This window comes from Enoplosus armatus, chromosome 22 (assembly GCF_043641665.1).
Source record: "Enoplosus armatus isolate fEnoArm2 chromosome 22, fEnoArm2.hap1, whole genome shotgun sequence".
In the NCBI taxonomy this organism is placed as follows: Eukaryota; Metazoa; Chordata; class Actinopteri; order Centrarchiformes; family Enoplosidae; genus Enoplosus; species Enoplosus armatus.
The window spans coordinates 15,109,581-15,123,350 of NC_092201.1; the positions used below are offsets into that span (position 1 = coordinate 15,109,581).

General features: G+C 42.2%; 1 protein-coding gene across 1 annotated transcript in view; it reads left to right on the plus strand.

Annotated features, from left to right (window-relative positions):
- Window positions 1–2,909: 2,909 nt before the first annotated feature.
- osbpl8 (oxysterol binding protein-like 8) overlaps window positions 2,910–13,770 on the plus strand; it is a 66,165-nt gene continuing 55,304 nt past the window's right edge. Inside the window, exon 1 of the mRNA XM_070928877.1 lies at window positions 2,910–2,987. The gene's annotated coding sequence lies outside the window, so the exon portion shown is untranslated. The remainder of the gene's footprint in view (window positions 2,988–13,770) is intronic.

The window sequence follows — 13,770 nt, forward strand, 5'->3', positions numbered from 1 at the left end:
TAATTAAATAACCAGTGAGGGGGGGTTGGACAGCAAAAGACATATAATATCAAATACAGTTACAGTGCATTATTATTACAAACGCTACCTCCAAGGTTTTAGGTAAGAGTACCCTGCTGTATGTCTCTTGCCCCTATGGACAGGCGAATATAATTTGGAAAAGATATATTCCCCAGACTTTCTTAAGCCTCATGGGTCACAACCTTAAAACCTTCATTAGTAGGTGTCCATAATAAGATGTAGAGTTTACACAGATGATCTTGTTTCTCATATTACAGAAAACCAAGCCACTAACACAAGCACATTAGAAATATTAGCATCTGCTATGCCTCGATTACCCACAGTTTTGCTCCTGGGTTAGCTGGTTAATTTGACAACTGTAAAAGTGTTGTCTCCTCTGTTTTCAGGTGTATTGTGTGTCTGTCTTAATTTCATTCCAGGGCCATTATAATTCCAGGGATATTATCTGCAAGCAAAAGCGTAAGCCCAGTTGTTTAACTGCTCTTCTGCGATTATTTATAAGTGTTAACACACCATTAAACCATAAAAATGTGTTGCTCCTATAGTGGCCGGACACGAGACACGTTCAAATACATGTAGGTCTATTTAGTTTTGCTTGAAAGAAAGAATAAGGACAAGATTCCCTTTGCAGACTCAGAGATTTACATCAGAAACCACAAATTTGATTTGTAATTTAAGTAACTCAATTTCTGCCAGCAACCCATCATCCTTTCAAACATCAGCTATTATCAAGTCATTATGCATGCATTGTTTCTTTTTTGTTTGTTTGTTTCAAATCTGGACAGCTTCAGAGCAACTGCATGAGTCGAGTATGCATATTCATACAGCTTGATGATGATTATGTGTACTAAGTAAATATGCATTGTATGCTATGTGTGTGCACAGTGTGTACATGCACAGTGTGCACAGTGTGTGCATGTACTGAAGCTGTTGTAGCAAATATTTTGGGACAAAATGTCCTTATATTTCTTAACATTTACATCACAAAACATTCCCTGTTAGAAAAGGCTCACAACACCAAGACTGATTCAATTATTTAAGGAAGGAAGCTCCACAAGAGGGTATTTTTCTGATAAGAATAAAGAACAGAACAGAATACCATGAATAAAATCGGCCAGGTTCTCCAGTGTATATGGTCATGAGGAAACCTCCACAAATACAAACATGGAGGACTATGACTGGATGATATCTGACATTTCAAAAGAAGGCCAGAAACAGCCAATGGAAAGCATGGACAACATAACAGTTACTCATTCGTGCCTCTAGATGTTCTCCATGTCCTGTCACACGTACACTAAACCTGAACCTCCATCAGCCACTGGATGTCACTCTTTACCCAAGCATGCATGCACCTCCCTGATTGAAGATAATTGTACTGTTTATAAACCTAGAGATTTTACAGTGTGTGTCCAATATTATCATAGTAGTATCATATCAAGTACGTCTATGATAAGATCATACCACATACCTAGAGATAATAGAGCCTATTATAGCAAGTTGACAACAATGACTCCCAGAAGCATGCTAGACATGGTATTTACCCCCACATACACGAATATAATTTTAGCAAACGTGTATTGTATTACACTTAATACTTAAAATTACTTCATTAAATATATGCATTGCATACATAGACCATAATGCCATACGTGACATACATAACTAAATGATTTATCTAATGATCTATTAAAAGATTTTAAGTGTGCAGTTGGACTGCGTTTCGTCTGCGAAAGTGGACTGAACTGATCACATCTTTTCAGTGCCCTGTCCAGCCAGGCAAATCAGATGATCACCGAGCAGAAACAAGGGAGGAAGTCTCCTGACATTGGGTCAAGTTACCCCGTTATAAATCAGACACCGGATATTGAGTGTGTGGCCTTCAAAATAAAGTCAGGACCAGAGCGTTGGTACAAAAATACAACTATATTACTAAACCACTGCCATTAATACTACTACCAAGCATAATAAGAATATATGTTTCATTCATATGTAAGATAATTAATTCAGAATGGGCTTTGTAGGTAGAAAGGGAGAACAATTGAATAAATAGTGACTAAATACTACACCGCTTATACTCAACCACAGTAATATCATATGTAGCAAGACTAAGGAAATAATATTCATACAAACATTGTTCTATTGTATAATAGAGGAAATTTAAGATATGATGGTAAGAAACCCAAATTTTTCAATACGCACAGCAAAAGAAATATCTTGCCACATTTCATATACAAGTTTTATGATTTAGTTTTCTATGTGTGCAAATGTATGTCTCGGTGTGGGGAAAACCTTTGAAGACTTTTGGGTGTTGACACAAAAGGACACTAGTCTGTGGACATTGGAAGGATTTTTAAAGGCAGCCAAAAAAAACAAATTCTTTAAAACCTAACTTTTATCTGTATGATTTAAGATTTAAGACTTTATATATTTTAGACCATTATAATTAAAGACAAGTAATTCATTCAATCAAATAACAATGAAAAGCATTAAATGAAATCATACTATGACTAAAAGTCAGTTACTGTATGAACAGACGGGGAAGATTTTGCTGCCTTTAAATTTGGTATTTTTGTAGCTTTTAGTGTGAAATTTGTAACCGGAAACTTGGTGCATTCCGGCTGCTTTAACCTTTGTCCCCTCAAACCCACAGAATCGTACAGGCGGGCTAATAGCTAACAAGTTGACTGAATGTCGGTGGTGCATAGACAGTAGAAAGCGTAATAGGAATTGTGAAGTAAATTTTCAACTGTCCAAACTTTAATATTGCGCCAACATGACACCGCTGGGCTGAGGAGGACGCGAGCCATTCCTGGAGCAGCGGGTAGCTAGTAATAACCATTAAAACGTCGTCAGCTAACAGTTAGCAGACAGACAAACGTCCCCGAGGACTGCCTAAATATTTACAGCCAGCGTTTCCTTCCGCGAGCCAGTCAGACAACCTACCGGGAGACCCCAACGAATCAAAGGTAAGTGCCACGTAAAAATATATCCCAAAAAATATTTAAAACACAAAATGAACGCCGCTTTCACTTTGCTAATGTTGATTAAACACAGCTAGCTTAATTGCTAATTCGCAGTGTGTGTTTCTGTGACGAGTTGACAGCCGTGACTCTGCAGTCGAGCAGTGCGTACTATTATGTAATAAACCAGGGTTAGCGATAGCTGAGTTGTAAGTCTAGCGGCTCCTCCATCTCCATACGCCTCCCTCAACGTCCTTGCGTTGGTCCCGACTCGTTACTCCGGTGTGAACATTTTGAGGAATAGTCCTCATACAAGTGTGTGTGGTTACCGCTTGTTCGCAGTCGTGCAGTCGGGACGCGGTGTGCTATGCAGCAAAGTGGTGACTGCTAAGGCGTGCTTCATTTTAATTTCCTGAAATCACGCTGGGAGATTGAGGCTTTCGTGTTCTGTGGTATGTTTCAGCTGTGGACATCAGTCCTGAAAATGCTGCCGATTTTCTCACCTTACCACTCCTGCTCTACATATTACTACCCCCCCCCCCCCAATCATACACAAACATACGCTGCCCGTCCAAAGAAAAAGTCGCACATTGTAATATTTCGTTGGACCGCCTTTAGCTTTGAGTACGGCAGGCATTCGCGGTGGCATCGTTTCGATAAGCTTCTGCAATGTCACAACAGTCATTTCCGTCCAGAGTTGCATCAATTTTCCGCCAATATCTCGTATTGATGATGGGAGAGTCGGACCGCTGCGCAAAGTCTTCTCCAGCACATCCCAAAGATTCTCAATGGGGCTGAGGTCTTGATTCTGTGGTGGCCAATCCATGTGTGAAAATGATGTCTCATACTCCCTGAACCACTCATTCACAATGTGAGCCCGATGAATCCTGGCATTGTCATCTTGGAATATGCCCGTGCCATCAGGGAAGAAAAACTCCATTGATGGAAAGACCTGGTCATTCAGTATATTCAGGTAGTCAGCTGACCTCATTCTTTGGGCACATAACGTTGCTGAACCTAACACCTGACCAACTGCAGCAACCCCAGATCATAACACTGCCCCCACAGGCTTGTACGGTAGGCCCTAGGCATGATGGGTGCATCACTTCATCCGCCTCTCTTCTTACCCTGATGCGCCCATCACTCTGGAATAGGGTAAATCTGGACCCATCAGACCACATGACCTTCTTCCATTGCTCCAGAGTCCAATATTTGTGCTCCCCAGCGAATTGAAGCCTTTTTTTCTGATTAGCCTCACTGATCAGTGGTTTTCTTAGGGCTACACAGCTGTTTAGTCCCAATCCCTTGAGTTCCCTTCGCATTGTGCGTGTGGAAATGCTCTTACTTTCACTATTAAACATAGCCATGAGTTCTACTGTTGATTTCTTACGATATGATTTCACCAAACGTTTAAGTGATTTCCGATCACCATCATCCAAGAGTTTGTTAAATAAGTTGTTGCCAGCTGAAACATATTCATCACTACAGTAATTATCCAATGGAAGGCTCTTACCTATTTGCTTAGTTAAATCCAGGTGGCGACTTTTTTTTTGGCCGGGCAGTGTATGATCCTGCTGCAGTGTTGCATGTCTGCTGCCTCCCGAGCCCTGGTTCTCTGTTACCACTTTCACCTGACAAGAGTGAAACAGAAACAGGAGACTGGCCGGCAGTAAGAACTGTTCCTAATTGTGTGAGACAGCTGATGCATCCCGCAGATCCTGGCCTGTTATCAGATATCTGATATCAGCCCATCATGTTATACCCCTAGTTTTCACGGAGCTTGCTCCCTCTATCCTACTTGTATTTGTTTGCATGATTTGTACATTTATGTAGATCGTTTTATAGTAGACGGCTAATTATTTTTTTTGAAGGCCTCGAATATCAGTTTTCCTGCCCTTTAAGTAGGAGAAATGAGAAGCATGAAATTCTGTAAAGTAATTTTTGGCATGACAATGGTCAGATTTAAAGGTGCTGAATAATGGATCTCAAATGTGGGCCAACAACTCTGTTCTTGGTTGTCATTGACAACTGCATATACTGTAACAGTCTAGATCATAGGACTTGCAGTTGACCGCAGGTGATTTGCGTCAACGATGAAAAACACCCGAGAACACTGAGGTCCCACCGCTCACATGCTGTATTTCCATGTTTCCCTTCCTCCACTTATTTGCATGTCAGTCCCAGACTTTCCATGCCAAACTTCTGCTGAGGTGAGGCTCGCAATCCAGGGTCACAAGCGCGACCAGCTTATTTGCTAGCGAAAAGCCAGCTTGTTGCCTGCGTACTGCCTAGCTCTAAACTTGAATGTGGGATCTACTTTGGGAGCACCAGCATTGCTCTATTAATATGCAGTATGACATGCAAAGGAAAACAGCGATAGAAAATTGTAAGAGGGTGTCCTATCCGAATCGAGGGTGTGGTATCTTGTACAGATTGTAAAGCCCCTTGAGGAACCCTCTGTGATATTGGACTATATAAATAAAATTGACTTGACTTGACTGAAGACCGGACTCTAATGTGAAGCTTAAATGAAACACTACCGCACTTTGACAGTGAATATTGAGCAACAGCTTGCCAGTTTAAAATCTTGTGTTTACAGTGAAATCTGTTTGCAACTTCTATTAGAAAGTCTTCATGGAGTTTGTAGAACTATGGCTGTGGAAAATAGGGCTTTGGTGGAACATTTACCTTGGGATGCATGGTTATGTTAATGAATCTGACTAATTATGCCAAATGCTGGGCTGGAGGACTAACTTGTTTAACAAGGCCCTGTCTGCACAAAGCATTTTGAGCGGGTGTTATGTCCCTTTTTTATATAAATAATTCTGCCCCACAATACATGCATACAATTCCAAGCATGGATAAATGAATCTTTTAGCTGTGAGACAGAATACTGGACATCGCCACCTGTTTTTACAGAGCTAGAGGGTGGAGTCTTGTGTCCACAGCAGGCGTCATCTGTTTTATGTGTTTGCACATGCTTGAGAAATCAGATAATGTGGGTGAAATGGGTTGGACAAAATGTGGCAAGCAGGTTAGACTGATTCTTTTATTTATTTATATATTTATTTATTGACTCTTGGTGCGCTGTTGGTGCTTATCTTAGCTGATACGAATAAGGTCTAAGCTAAAAGCCCTGTGAAGTAAAGTCCTTCACAGCAGCCACATTATGAAACAATAAAACAGCAAACTGCAGTCCCTCACTGAGCAAATATTCACCTATCAGCAAGGCACAAGTCCCATAACAGCCTTGTCTCTCTCTGCCTGCAGACTAACACTATTAGGAGCTATAACAAATGCTGGGTTGCTCATGAAGTTATTGAAATGCCAAGGCCAGTGCATCAGCGTGGCGTAATCTGTCCCAGCTGGGACACTCAGGCCACTGGCTGTGGTTTGGCTGATTGAATGCATTTGCTCCGACAAATGCCAGATGTGGTCGAAGTGAGATAGTCGCCTCTCACTTCTTGTCAGCGTGGATTTAACCAGCAGTGTTGCACAAGTCAGGATTCGTTTTGGCCCGCTTTTTCTCAGCATGTAGATCAAATTCCTTTTATTAGCATTCGTGAGAGGGTTTGCGAAGGCTAACCAATGAAAACAGCTGTGTTTATTCCAATGAAACCATATTACTTTCATTATATTGTCTCAGCCTTAATTATTTGGAGAAGCTCGACTGCCTCTGGCTCCCATACGTCAAACAAAACTGAACATGCATTTAATTTCCACCTGTCTCCAGTGATGAAAGGGTTCAGTTAACTGTGGTTTCTTGTGTCGGACTTGCACCAGGTCCACTGCTGTGTGGGATTTGTTATTTGATAAAGGAGCGTGGGCGTGTCAAGCCCTTTATTAATGTCCCAGCCTATTAACTTCAGTGTCCACCCTCGTCAGGCCCCCTGAGCATAGCTTTGGAGGTAGGGAACCTTATTACTGCCCACCTGAACTGCAGCTTCCTCCTGTATCACAGAGAGATCTGCTGGCTTCAAAGCTAAACATAATGTGTACAATCCAAGTACAAACAGCTATAGATGCAGTATTGGCTTAGAATCCCCTGTACTTTAGATTTACAGTAGCATCTCTCCAGTTTTTTATGTCTCGCTGACTCAAACCAATAACAAATTGAGAATTAAATCATGTCAAATGTGCGTCTTCATTCATCTTGAGATTCAAGGACCAACCCTTTGGGAGACTGGTTTAAGTGACCCAGTAGATCACAGCTGATTTGTGATTATGGATCAGTAGTTGTTGTTTTGTTAGAGACTTTAACCATAGAGAGGACGGGTTCGACTGAATCGATCTGAATCCTGCTGATGTAGTTACTAGATGACGTATTAAACAATCCCCTCACTCATTAAACATGTATTTGTGTTTCTGCCATGTCTTGTTTCCCCTGAACCATAAAAAGCCACATATTATATTTCATAATAGTGTAATCAATTCTTACTCTCAGTAACCTTGCTCTGCGCAGTATCGCACTTGTGTGTTTGGTATGCAAGCAGGGTTGGGGTGATATCTGCCTTTTGAATTAAGTAGGAACATTCTTACAAAACAGTCAAGGTCTACATGTTCCTTGGAGATTAATGAATTATTTGTTAACTGTTGAGAGAGATTTCACCTTCTTCATTCAACTTTTTCAATGTGAACTAAGCGAACTAGTTGAATAAATCAAAATTGTTTTTTGCACTTTGGTTTAATCATCATGAGAGTCGTATTTGTTATCCACAAATGGTAATATGAAGATTACCCTCACGGAGGAATCTTGTTTTGCTGCATGACTTGTCATTACCAGCTGCTAGACATGCAGAAGACTCCACTTCCGGTCCACCTCAGAAAACCATTGTGTCTGAGCTCATGAGTTGAGTCATGAAAGCATGGCTGGGGTGTAGCTTTTGGCCACACCTAGCATTGTACTAAGGGCATTTCAGCTGTGCCACAGAATATCTGCAAGAGGAGACAAGAATGCTGAATTGCACTGGTTTTTATGTGCGCAGGTTTTGAGACTCCATATCTGAAGGTAGCATTTGTCCATTTTGTTGGTAATGGATCTGGCGTTGGTGCCAGATGCTGGGTAGCGGTGGTTTGTGAGGTTGACTTATGTGCCTTGAAGGCTGTGAAATATTTTCCTGCAGGAACAAAGGCAATTTACATGTAGTAAACAAAAAGAAGAATCATCTCAAAGAGATGTTTGATCAGAAATGCAGGCCCAGCTATTTTAGGGACTGAACAAGTTGCTGGTTCCCAGTGCACTTGATGTTTTAGTTAACACTCCCAGCGGGTTGCTACATTCCCATTTTTCACAGCGTGTCTTCTTTTTGTCTCTATTTTAGAACAACGTGCAACTATTGTGCATGTCAGACAACCCCGAGAGCTTAGTATGCTTAAAGTTTTCAAAATGAAAAGTGCAAAATATGGCCTTGTTTTTCACAGGTTAGCAATTACCAAACAGCAAAAGTCATGATCACGAACCATTTTTCACTCAGCACGTGCTGTCAGCTGCTTGCTGAAAACACTGGGATGAATCAAAGAAAGGTGGTGCTGGTGGCTGCTCTTTTAGGGGCGTCTAAAATGCACAGTTTTAAAGCCCGGACATGAGCTGGTCGCGGATACTGTTACAGTCTCTACTTGGCTCAGGCTTTGTTGTTAAGCTGAAGGAGTTAACAAGGGCTGTACATGCTCTGCTTTCTCGTGTCTTAATTCACTCATTCAGACTCTGGAGTCCTGTGCACAGCTGCAGCTCTTTGAGGGATGCACAATGCATTGCTTTTGATGAGCCTGTTTGACACAGAGGGATGGTGATGCTTTGTTTTGCTGAGCTCATGCTCAGAGAGAGTCTATAGTGTTCAACAAGGATATAATTTTATGTCATAACCAGAAAGTTACGGTCAACAAAACGGCACCAGCTTTGAGCTTTTTGACGGATCCTGGAGGAAGCTGAACGACTAGATGGCAGTTAGTTCTAGTAAAGTCGGTGGCTGTCCTGTATCCTGTATCAGTGATCATATTACTGATTCCCCTGAAGTGCTGGGATAGCAAATCAAGAGAGACCTTAAGGCATCTTAATTTCCATCAAAGACTTTTCCTCGATCTCTTGGCTGAACACTATTCTAAACTTCTCTTTTGTGATGAGGTGTTTGAGATAAGTTTTACTTTTGTCTTATCATCCATTCTTATCAACATTATCAACATATTGTTTTCTCACAATTCCTTTAACCTGTTTTGTCGCTGTTTAGATAAGTTATCTTTGCGGGCCCATCTCTCCGCCTTGTGTTCAGGTTGGGCAGGCTTTACTGAGTCTCTGGGCCCGGATTTGGGCTGATAATTGCTGTTATTTGTGGAGAAGAATGCCTCTTTCTCCAACAAAGAGATTTTTAACTTTGAGGTATTGTTGGAGAATTAAGCCTTTGGCTATGCTCTGCCCTCCGTCTCATTTAAACTCTAGCAGAACTTGCTCCAAGTGTGTGTCACACTGACTCCACATTACAAGTGTTTGGTCTTTGCCACTGTCTGCATTCTCATTAATCCCCTTGAAGATGACTTTTCATTGCAGTGGGGTAATCTCCTCACACGGTCACAATTTGTGCACCATCCAGCAAGGTCAGACGAGCTTCCCCGGTCTTGCATTCAAAAGCGGATTCGCAGACAGTGAAATGTTAAGAGTAGAAATGAATCTGCGTATCTTTGCAAAACACTTGCTTCTTGAAGCTTGGTGACGTGGTGACCATACTCGCAGGACTAGGTGGTGAACTGCTGTGGCCGACCGCTAACTTGCTAGTCAGCTGGGCTAGCACTAGTCAGCTGCAATAGCTTCCGGAAATTCTCTCTCTTTTTCTTTTTTTTTTGTACTTGGGCCCCTACGAGTGAATCTACTAATCGCAGTGATTCCATTGGAATGAATTGAATTCCCTTGCGAAATGTCGACATTTTAAAGGATGGTGTAACCAGGGTTTTATGCAGGTAACTTGGTTTTAGCAATGTCCTATTGCATTCGAAGACAGACTACTAGTTGACAAATGGGTTTTGGCAGCCTCTAACTTTACAAGCAGGTGCAGTAATCAAGTTACTAGTCCTGACCAGCAATTGCATTTACCCATACCTGATATATTCTGGTTATTTTATGCTATCTTTCTATTAAAGTAACTTGAATCCATTTTTAACTGAGCAACAGTAGTCCTGCATGTATTTCAAGAGATGGGGGTCCATATGCCTTGTGGATTTATATGTTGTCTGCTCTGCAGTCTCAGATTAGCCAGTTAGGCAGTTGCTGCACCCTGCTCAGCAACCTATTTGCCACAGGCAAGCAGATAGGCCAGTCCAGGCTTTGCTCAGACTTGATTATGAAAATGAATTGAAAAATCATGGAACACCTATGCCACAGGTTAACGGTTGTCAGGAAGGGTGACGGGCTCTATTTGCTAAAAAAAACATGATGCATTCCTCATGATGCTGAAAGGTGCTTTTGGTCATTTTATCAGCCTACCTGGTGAGTTCACTGACTCCATGTTTTAGCAGTTGTTGTCTTCATCCAAACGCCCATGGCTATGCAGTGCTATGATATGGTGAATGTTTATTGTGCGCGCGCATGTTTTGTGTAAGTGTGCAGTGTGGAGTCTTTTTCTGGTATTTCTTACACACCAACCTCAGCTCTGACCTGCATGTATTCCCTTAAGGAACGCACTCACAGCTGGGTGCTTTTGTCAGTAGCGTGTTTCCCTTGCAGCTGGATCAGTACATACACACACCAAACTTAATAGTACAGGAACACGTACATCCTGCATGTTGCACACACACTCATACACCATACTCAAGCGAGACAAGCGAACAGACTGCTTGAAGACCGCTCATGGTATTGATCTTAAAATATAAAACAAATGCTACGCTACCACAATGTTCCCACAGAATTCTTCTAAAAGTAGCACCTCTTATGCTGTCAGACTCATCATAAGCATTTTTGCAGATTAGTGCACTTAGTGCCACAACAGAAGAAAGCAACCACCGGGTCAGAGCCTTATAACACTCCTGTGGCCATAGTGACGCACCACAATAATATGGAAGGTTGGAAATAGGACATAAGGGAAAAGATAGGCACAAGATTGAATTACCTGTGAGTTTGGGATAAGCAGCTTCCTGGTGGCTCTGTGAACCTGAATCCACTTAACCAGGAAATTTGAAATCATCACAGTGTGTTGAACAGGGGGCACCGTATGTTGGAGTTTTGTCACTGCCTGTATAATAAACACTGTGGGGAACATAAATGTTTATATCAAATTGTAATTTGGAAAATCGTGACACCTAGTTAATACATAAAGACGTTTTTTTCACATGCCAAAGTCTTAAGCAAATTTCTTCTTTTAATTTCCAGCAGATTAGGCTGCCTCCCGCCAGTTAAAAGTTAAAAACAACAACGCATTTGGTCTTTGCTATCAGAAATGATGTACATGTTTATGTGCATATAGAGCGGGGAAGTGAGATCCGATCACAAGCTGATCACTTGAGACGCATTCTTATGCCAGGTGTGAGCTGTCCACTTGCGATCGGATCACCCAAGATGCCCGTTACTGCCAGGTGTAAACGGTGTCTAATACAGGCCACATCCAGCAGGGAATGCTTATATGCAAAAGCTCACTCCTCTGTCATTGCACACACACAGAGGGAGCTCTCGCTGCTGCTCCGCCGCCGCCGCTGGCAGCCCTGCAGCTCTAGCCTACATTTCAGAGGAGGAGGAAGAAAAATATGGTGATGTCATCTCTGTGTCTCTCTCTCTCTCTCTCTCTCCCTCTCCCTCCCTCTCTCAGAGGCTGTGTTGTGAATGTAATGGTGCTTTCTGCTACCCGAGCTGCATGAGGTAGGTCCTTCATTCACCCCCTCCCCAGCGCTCTCTTGCACATGTGCATGCTGCATCGGTCCAGTTGCCTCCATGCTTCTGTGTTTGTCTGGTAAAATGTACCTGCCCTCGATCTGGATAAGTGTACTCTGTTTATGTGCCTGTGTGTCGAATAATCTCACTCTCGAGGCTTCTTTTGGGTGTTTTTTCACGCTGTGTCTGTGTGTAGGAAGGCTCCGTTTGGGTAACAGATGCTAATACATTGAGGTCACATCACGCGACATCCCGATGATGTGTCCTGATACCCGGCTAGCTACTCAGAATGTGTCTGGTGGTGTCAGACTACAGATAGCTGTTGAAATCCCAGGCTGAGACAAGGAGGTGAATCATATTCATCCAGCTTCAGATCTGATCAGCGCTGATCATGTAGAGATGATGACCATGACCCTGTGTTCCAGCCCCCCCCCCTCTTTTCTTAAAAGGTCATTCTCGGGTCACAGAAATGTTGTCTGCTGCTGCGACCTTTGCGCTTGTTACTTTCTTGTGATGTCTGCAAATCCTTTTACAACATAAAAATATGAATGATGTTTAGGCTAAATGTGCTAGCATCTCAGCCTCACATCTATTTTCCCTTTTCTGTTATGCAAGAGGTATCACACACACACACACAGACAGACACATATTATTCAACTCGGGCTGTGTGCGTCATACACATTTTGCAGCTCTGTAGTGGAGCTGTGGCTCTATTCTCTCTCTGTGATTTTTTTCCCTCTCTGTCTCTGTGGCAGGGATGGTTTTGTGCTGTCCGATGTGAGCCAAGCAGCCGCAGTGTTTCTCCAATAAGGGGACTGAACGCTCTGAGGTCGCCACAGTCTCCTTGACACCACAGGAGTTCAGACTCTTCTCAGCGTCCTCCTCATCATCAGCATTCCCATCCACATGTCGCTCAGATAAATGGATGTTAGGGAGCGCTGAGTCCCCTTGTCGCATTTAAAAGCGTAATACAGTTTTAATTTTGCAAGGTGAAACACTTGCTGCTGGTGCTCCCACAATAAAGGGGGAGGATGTTACAGAAAGAAAAGAGATTCTCTGTCATGTGGGAATTTGCTGTCAGATATGATATTAAAGCACCACAGGAGCACTTTGTTTTTAGCATAAGGAACCAATAATAACACTCATTATATAATTCTGAATCAGGTTTATTTACATGATAATGGTCTTGTCTCTAGTTGAGTAGTGCTCCTTTGGCTGTGCTGGTGTGCTGCACGTTATGTAGTGGCAAGGGAGTGGGAAACCGACTATAATGGACTGCATGTGGCACATGAGTCAATATCACCTTACATGTCTATCAGCTGATGATCAAACAGTGGCCGGAAATGTGGCAGCAGATGCTGTTAGAACAGCTATTATTGAGGATATATATATAGCATCAAGTAGGGAAATATAAACATGTTAAAAGACATGTAGACACATTTATCCTACTGACAGGCATTGTTTGTGTATGTGAAGGCTGATATATCCAATTCCTCTGGGAAATCAGCAACATTTCTTGGTCACACTTATATCCCTATTGGATTTTTTTTTTAAACTCTCCAATATTGATGTCCGTATTGGCCTCAAAAATCAGTATTGATTGGGCTTTTACATTTGGATTCAGTGATGCCAAACAACACGAAAGATATGTGGTTGCTGGTGGGTGCTGAAATTAGATAGATTAGACATCATGCCCATCCAGCACAATCTGGCACAGCGTGAGTCAAGTTTTGGTGGGCAGCCACTGTCTCTCTCAAGGGAGGGGGTGGGGCCAACAGTACTTTTCTAGAAAGTATGGACCTTAAGACTATTTTCCACATTTCTGTTATTTCTGGTCAGATTTGGCATAACTGAAGCCAACGCAAGGCTTCAGAGTGAGTCAACCTGCTTTATAAAGACTGTTTTTATATAATTTGTTGCTTTGGGATGCTCCCAGATGCT